This window comes from Halyomorpha halys, unplaced genomic scaffold (assembly GCF_000696795.3).
Source record: "Halyomorpha halys isolate HHAL.00 unplaced genomic scaffold, Hhal_1.1 Scaffold1287.1, whole genome shotgun sequence".
In the NCBI taxonomy this organism is placed as follows: Eukaryota; Metazoa; Arthropoda; class Insecta; order Hemiptera; family Pentatomidae; genus Halyomorpha; species Halyomorpha halys.
Genome location: NW_027112028.1, coordinates 375,467 through 383,068, shown reverse-complemented (window position 1 = coordinate 383,068; position 7,602 = coordinate 375,467). Strand labels below are relative to the sequence as shown.

At 33.7% G+C, this 7,602-nt stretch overlaps 1 protein-coding gene across 4 annotated transcripts in view; it reads right to left on the bottom strand.

Annotated features, from left to right (window-relative positions):
- The window catches only part of LOC106689161 (uncharacterized), a 127,065-nt gene that overhangs the window by 30,105 nt on the left and 89,358 nt on the right, over positions 1 to 7,602 (bottom strand). The window contains exon 1 of one of the 4 annotated variants that reach the window (XM_014434017.3): positions 4,841 to 4,868. The exons of the other annotated variants lie outside the window; for them this stretch is intronic. The gene's annotated coding sequence lies outside the window, so the exon portion shown is untranslated. Of the gene's footprint in view, positions 1 to 4,840; positions 4,869 to 7,602 lie in introns of those variants that run through there. 4 annotated transcript variants of the gene reach the window in all.

The following is a 7,602-nucleotide window of genomic DNA, read 5'->3' as shown; positions in this document are numbered from 1 at the left end:
GACTGCTGCACGACATTCTGTTATAAATTCTATATTTATTAGTCATTATTCACACTACTTCTATGTTACTTAATATTTTTTTTCCTCTTCTCTAGTTTTTTCCCTTTTTCAAGGCTTTGGTCAAAATGATAAAAAATATCTACGTATTTTTCTTGAGCGTGACTGATGATAGCCAATGAGGAAATGAGATTCCCAAAAGGCGACGCCCCTTTTTTTAATCATGTGGGGGCAGAAGTAAAGAGAACAGATAGATAGATAGATAGATAGATAGATAGATAGATAGGATAGATATTCGACTATTTTTATTAACATAAGAAGACCAACAGTCGAGTAAATTATCAGAAATTTTAAGTCATCAAATTAATCACATTGTAATGCAAAGATTCTATCCATAAATCTACTAATTTAATTTTTAAACTCTTTTTTATTTCAACATAAAATAATAAAAAATATTACTTCATAATTCTTCAATGCTCCATGTTTATTATTATTTCTTCAACTCGACTCATTATCATGGTTTATTTCCAGCTCTCTGGCGTATTTTTTAGCTTATCGACAAGTTTGAATCTTGAAGGCAGAGGACCATTGAAGAAGCCGGCCTTGACAAGTCGATGCCCGGTCAGTCATCCTGCCTGCACAGCCGCTGCATCCAGTCTATTGTGCACTGCACCGGTCTTCATCACCTGACTGATAGTTCTCTCTCCAGTATAAACTCCAGCGATGAAATAAAAATATTCAAAAGAATTATTTTTTAATTCGAAATAACTTCCATGAATCCTGTTCACTATGTTTTCAAATTGTATTAGCAAAACCTTATAATGAGAATCCTTCGAACGGAAAATTAAATCCCTTACGACCTGAATAAAAAAGCACCTATTTAGATGTTCATATATCCTATTTCTACAGAAATAATTAAATATATCAGAGCTAATGGTTTGAATATAGAAGCAGACCAATAATTAGGATTTTCAAATCTGTATTTTATATGAAATGTTTAGAAATTATTTCGAGCCAGTTTCCAAAAGAAATTTGATAATTTTACTTATTTTCATTGTTAGTTCAGTAACATTGTAACTTAACCTAGAAGTAATTGTAAACTAATTCCTTTTAATAGATTCTAGTGTAAAACTGTTTGAAAAGACGATTGTAAAAGATTTTTCAAAATGGACGCCATATATTTTTAGGTTTATAGCCAATAACTCCTAATGTATTACAAGCGGCCGAAACATCATTATAAACTACATAATTGTGCATTTAAGTTGTATTTTACATAAGAATCTATTAACAAAAAATAAATTACGCATACTTCTAGGCAGAGCTACATTTTAAGCTATTTTTAACTATTGAAAAACATTAACCAACGTGAATTATTTCCAATCAATTCCAGCTCTAGGTCAATCAAAACATGGTTTGTTATAAATCGGACGATCATTAAGACAATTCAAACATCATAGTGCAAAACGTGTTAATGATTTCTATTATTATTTTTTTTTTTCCTACGCCACAGGAAGTGGGCTTTTACACCATTTTCCCGCAGCCCAATACAATTTTACTCCTCTTAGTTGGTCCGCATACCGCTCAATTCTATTATTATGTAAAAGCATATAGCAATAAATTTGTCTGTTTTTTACTTCAGTCTTTCACCTTGTTTCAATCTATCCCACATCTTAATAGAACAAAATGATACATCATAATACGTGATAGTGTTCCCATATTTTGAGTATAAACCTGAAAAAGATGGTTCAACACAAATTAATCATTATCTTTCAACAAGTATAATTTCTATAATAAAAAAATTGGAACATTTTATTTATTTATTCAAGATTTAAGGGATGCCAATCACTAAATGTAATTGGATTATTAAATAAAATCAATCCCTATTTAACATCATGAAATTATTTTATGAATTTCTTATAAGTCATAAAGTAAAATAAATTGTGATAACAAAAGGCAAGAGGAAAAACCGCCGAAACAGGTTAAGTATTTTGCACACTATAAAAACTGACTTATACTATTTTTCCCACTCTCCTTAAATTAATAGTAAGCTTAAAACTACTAACAAAAAAAAAAATACTATTACAATTAATAGTGAACAAAGGTAAAAGAAACATTGAAGTAAGGCACATAAAAAAAATCTTTTAGGTGGATAAAAAAAATATAAAAATTCATTTGGTCATCGAAAAAATTAATATTATATATCTATATATAATATATTTTGGTTGGTTATATATATATATATATATATATATATATGTTATTGTATAAACCGCGTCTAAATGTGACAAATTATTATTTATTCGGCTACTATAGCCGTGAGTCAACCCTGTGGGTTCGGGAGCCCTGCGGGAGTCCCAGTCTCCCAATCACATAAACTAGGTACCTTGTTAATTTAGGGAAAATCTGGTGATCGAGCATGACTCTGATCAATTCACTTCTTTGCACAACCATTTGTCTAGTAACAGTACTTCGTTACAAAGTACTGGACCCTGGACCCTTCATGGGTTGTAATGGTAAAAATGTATTTATATTTAATTGCCGATTTGCCCAGAACCGGATACCAATCCTATTATGATAAACTTCCCAACCTCCCAAACCCACTTGTTTCTAACCTGGCTTCTCATTCATTACCTGATAATCCTCCTAGGCGTCTAGATAGAGGATGACCTTGAGATCTTCTCTATAAATGTTATTGAAGTTTTATCAATGGGTAGATTATCCACTTCTTTGTATCATGGCATTTTATAGCAAATTTATTTGTTATATATATTTTTATATTTAAAAAAAAATTAAACTAAGGTCATTAAAAACTTATAAATCAATTTATACAGAGACGTATTTAATTATCTAGTAGCATAAATGAATTTATCATGTCTAATAACACACTAAAATTAGGAAGAAATTATTTATATATGGAAAACCTTGGAATTGCAAAATTTTTCTCCATTATCATCCATCAGTATCAAGGTGCCAATCTTTGACTAATGAAATGCTTTCTCTTCGTGAGGAAATAGTACCTACATACCAAACTTTGCTTCAAACATAAAGCGAAAACGTAAATAAAATGCACTAAATAATTGAAAAGATATCTTCATCCAGTCATGTATTTCTCCATAACTAACCTACATAGACCCGATCGTACTCGGAGGCCAGTGGTCAGAATGATGGCAATCTATATAGTGCATGACCGTCATGAGCGGGAACCCGACCAAAAGAGTTTTTATTAGCTTCCATAATTTTTTCGTTAATAATAAACCGTTGCTAAGGATAACGGAACCTCCTCATAATCATCACAACACTGCCTAACAACGAGCCTTTTAAGAAGCATGGCCCAGTTTTTTATCGCGTCTCTGTAAAAACTTCCAAGAAAATAAAGTCGCTGTTCTGTATAATCATAAAATATAACTCAGGGATGGTTTATCGGTGGACAGATAAATTTCTTCAAGATAAATCAATTGAATCCGTTGTTCAAAACTAGTTTAATGTTAGATGAATTCTAAGAGTCAATATCATATGTTGGTTCCATGAAACTTTTAAAAATGGTACAGTTAGGACCTAAAATTAATTTATTTCGTTCGCGCATTTTGGCTGAAAAATATGTACAATTTCTTATATTTTACAATGAGATTCTTATGGAATTCGTTATTGAATGTACAACTACAGTGTATCTATTCACTGTTTACTCGATATTGAATATCATTCATAATAAAGTCAAGAGTCAAAACCCTAAAGCAGTGGTTCCCAAACTGGATGATGCGGCACACTGGGACGTCACAAGCGTATGCGGAAGTACCATAAGCGAATGCCATCTTTTGAAAACAAAAACTATAAATTAAAATAGAAAATGTACATTGCATTAAAACACTGCTCTCAGAATAGCTTTGGTGCAAATTGTTTTTAGCTCGACAAGGGTGACAGAAAATCTATTTAGCCGAACAAGGATGCCGCCAACAAATGACGTCCCGAAAAAAAGTTGGGTAAGATTTAGTTTATATATATTCTCATAATATGAGTAAGAACTTTATTCTTTGTTTTTCATTAGTTAGTTCTATTATGTATGTCAAACGTGCAAACTAATATTTAATTCTACTATTTTCTATTGACTATTTCCGTCGTGTTTTTGATAAATTACATATTAACAATGCAATGGGAGGTGCAGTACATACTGTGGTCAGCTCCACTGGACCTGAGAGGTGTTGGAAACTAAGTGCTTGTGGGACTGGCTGTTTTTTGCAAAGAAGTTTAGCATGTGCTTGACGCATTTTTAAAGTTACTAACTTCTTCTTTTTTTTTTTTTTTTAATAAAAGAAATATAAAAAAAAATGTATGTGGGACCGTATTACCTCTACCGGAATCGAAAAAAGTTTGGAAAGGTTCTGCTTACATTAAGCCAGGAGTTAATGTACATTATTTATGAATTATAAAAGGAAAATAAATGACAGAGTGCATTATTGGCAGACAAATATTTGTAAGACCCCTTAAAACTGATTAATCGACAATAAATAAAACAACCTTCATGATTTAAACTTAAATAGTGATTATGGCATTAAAATTCTACATTTTGGGAAAGCAAAATTATTTCAAAATTTATTTCTGTCACTCATTGACGAAATTTAGAATATCTTTCTACTTCATTAAAATACTGCAAAGAACGATGACATTCTTCTGAAATTCATTTATGATAAAGAATTACGATTCGACAACGGATAGTTATACCCTGGCCAGATCAATTGCTAATTATAATAATTGATTAAAATATGAAATATGATTTCTAATCAATTAATGATTAAACTTATAATGCTATAACTATTGATAGAGAAATGATAGGCGACGCAAGACTTACTTCGTGAGGGGTGATGTGAACGGTGGTACAGGTAGGAAGGAACTGATGCCACGACCGCTATTCCAGCCCCTACCAGCTCTCTCGGCATCGTTCATCATTCCATTGTCCAGACTATCGTAATTATTATGAATTATATTTTAATATTTTATAGATATTAATTCTCTTCAAACCACTATTCAGATGTATAAATTAAAAAAAGAAAATTATATTCAAATTATCAGATATAATTTTCTTATTTTTTTTATTGGTTATAACGTATTATAGAAACAACGGGAAGAACTACTTCATAAGAAACTGGAAAGCAGCAACCCAAGACAGGCAAGGAGGAAGAAGCCTGGTTGGGGCGGCCAAAGATTTACAAATTCTACAGAGCCAACCGAAAAATAAAACAAAAAACTACATACATAACACAAGTATGCGCTGAAAAAGGGCACAATTTTAATTTGCAGGACGTTAAAATACTACAAAAAGAGAAGAATAGTTGTATTAAGAATGCTAGTCATAACAATATCTGATAATCAAAATAGCGCAATAAATGCCAAAACGGACACAAGACATTTAAATATAACATATCCCGAACTGTTAAATAAACAAAAAAATAACGAACTACAACATTATTTAAAAATTCACTGAAAAATAATTGCAATCTCATTATGAACTGGAAACATTGTAATTCCAATTTCTTTCTGGAGATCAAAAATAAGTTAATTTAAAATCTGTTCCAACTTAGATTTTTTTTTACCAAACCATGAATGAAAAACATCTTAGTTTATATAATTTTTACATAAATAGGAGTCTTAAAAAAAATGAAGTTTGTGGATAATACTCCAGCTCAGTCATAATCTTCCAAAACCAGGTTCTTCGTTAGTATAGGACAGATTAGGCCTGTTTCAAGGCCTCAAGTATCCTTTCTTCCTCCTACATTTTCTGGATTAATCGTGATAGCTTCGCTCTTATGTGTTCTTCACCATCTTAGAACAACTGTAATGGTAGTCTTTCTATAGACACAGGCCATTCTCTTAATAGGAAAAACTGATAGGGCCCACCCTAGTAATTTAATAATTCGAGGAACAAGGATACGTCCAAGTGAGGTAGTCCCCTTGGTGTAAGATTTGGAAGAGGATTTAACGTGACTCCTCACTTGGATTACTTGGGAAATGGGAAATGGGGGACGCCTTCTGGCCATAACCATGTATAAAGGAGTGGTCGAGGGTATTCTGCCTCCCCCGTCTGGAACCGGAATCTCTTGCAACGGCAGAAGATAAGATTGGCGACAATCCAACGGACCGCTTTGCTTAGGCATACCGGAGTGTCTCACATGAGGCGATGCAAATTTCAGGGGGAGGGGTACCTCTCGACCTTTTCCTGCAGGAAGATGTGATAATGTTTAAATTCAAGAGAGGGGGCTCTTCAGGTGAGGGTTGACAAGAGTCCAAGTAAATGGAAAACCATTCTCCAGGAGGACACCATGAACCGCCGTTAAATGGCAAGCTCAAAAGGTGCTACTTTAAGGAAATATTTCCCCTCCGTTTGGTCACGGATGGAAGCAAACTGGGTCCTCCCCTGGCTCTCTCAATTTCTCACGAGGCATGGGGGATTTCGAGCTAATCTTCATGACCACGGGATGGATATCGACCCCCTATGCCCTAGTTGTGGTGTTCCGGAGACTGCCGAGCACATCATCATAGACTGTATCGCCTTTGATGCATTACAGGTCAGATTGCTGAGGGAAACCGGACTCTACCCCCTCACAGAGAACGACTTCCCTCAGCTAGTAAGTGAAGAAAACTACCCGTATTACAAAGAATTTCTATAGGGGTGGAAAACAATTATTGGACCAAGCCACTTCAATACTCGTCAAAGAAGAAGATCAGCCTCTGGAATGCCTGCGGACGGAGACGCCCAGAAGACGGAACCTTAAGAAAACTGTATCTAAATCATTAAAATTGTAAATTGATTCATTAGCAGTAGTTTGATGATGGATATGTAACATGGAACTGCTGCTGCACACCTGTATTGCTTATAAGGCAAGGGAAGGTGGAAATAAATAAATAAGGTAGTATTTCTATTTCAGGGGTTTTCTTTTAAGTCTGTCGATAGCTATTTAAACATTGAGAATACCCGGTTTTTGCAAATCTTGTGGATCGGGTTCCTCAACATGATCCATATCCTCGTTGTTTGTGGGCTCTCCTTGATTCACAAGAGTTGTATGAGTCCTAGAAATGTTCTTTCGAGATTTTTAGTATCTTTTCTTTTGATGCCGTGTGTTTGTCATATTTTCCTGGATTTTGCATGTTTCTCGATCTACACCCTACCTTTTCTTTCCTGATGTCGACGTAGAACTCGCATGAATTTCCAGCCTGTCAGATATCCTCAATAGATTGCAATCTTTCTTTGAGGTATTATCTTTTTGATTTCCTGATTATTTTATTTGTAGGCTAAAGATTTTTTCTTATTCTTCTGTGAACTACTTCTTGGCTTTTCGTTTCTCCTGAATACCTGTTACTTCCATGGATGTTTCCTTTAGACCTGTTTCTAAGGCCTCCGAGTTTTCATCAAACGTTAGAACTTCCAATTCCAAAGGTTCGAATTTATTTTCCATTTGTATTCGGAATTTATCTTTTACTTCAAAATTTTCATATTCCGTAAATCATAGCCGATTCTTTTGTCTTGATGCTCACGTTCGTGAATTATCTTTAGCTTCTGACATAATTTTATTCAGAGTGATTATTTCTGATCAGAGTGTGGTCCGAATATATATA